The 507-nt window shown below is 52.1% G+C and overlaps 1 protein-coding gene across 1 annotated transcript in view; it reads right to left on the bottom strand.

Moving 5' to 3' along the window:
* Positions 1-507, bottom strand: part of NDUFA9 (NADH dehydrogenase (ubiquinone) 1 alpha subcomplex, 9, 39kDa) — a 25,622-nt gene that overhangs the window by 21,067 nt on the left and 4,048 nt on the right. The gene's annotated exons all lie outside the window — the stretch shown is intronic.

The raw sequence follows: 507 nt of genomic DNA, 5'->3' as shown, positions 1-507 counted from the left end.
GTGGCGGAGCCGGGCCGGCCCGTGGGGGACGGGGAGGCCGGGCGGTGAGCTCCGTTGGCGGGGTGTGGTGAACAGTCTGGGCCCGACTGGGGAAGGATGGTTGAGGTCGTAGTCTCTCAGCTATGGAGGGTGGGAGGGAAGTTTAGGAGCACCCAAGAGAGGAATTTCAGAGGGAGGATGACCCCCAGCGCTTGCAGGTGCATTTGAAAACCCCAAGCTTAAATATTTATTAATCCCTTTGGGGGAACTGCTGTTCCACAGGTGCCAGCGCCTGCTTCCAAGTGCCTGTCTAGTGGGAAACGAGCCAAGTCCGACAATTAAATGACAGTAACTTTGGCCACCACTGAGCTGGACTGATTGAAAGCATTTTCAGTAACTCATTACTTACGCCTTGAATTACCTGGCTTCATTAAATTAGCCTTAAATGGGGATTAAACAATTTTATGATTGCAGACATGCAACCACTCTCAAATTCCGAACTCCGTCTGTCATCCTGGGTCTTCAACA

Source organism: Pygoscelis adeliae, unplaced genomic scaffold, assembly GCF_000699105.1.
Source record: "Pygoscelis adeliae isolate BGI_AS28 unplaced genomic scaffold, ASM69910v1 Scaffold65, whole genome shotgun sequence".
In the NCBI taxonomy this organism is placed as follows: Eukaryota; Metazoa; Chordata; class Aves; order Sphenisciformes; family Spheniscidae; genus Pygoscelis; species Pygoscelis adeliae.
Note: the sequence above shows the minus strand (reverse complement) of the source record. Positions and strands in the feature narration are given on the sequence as shown.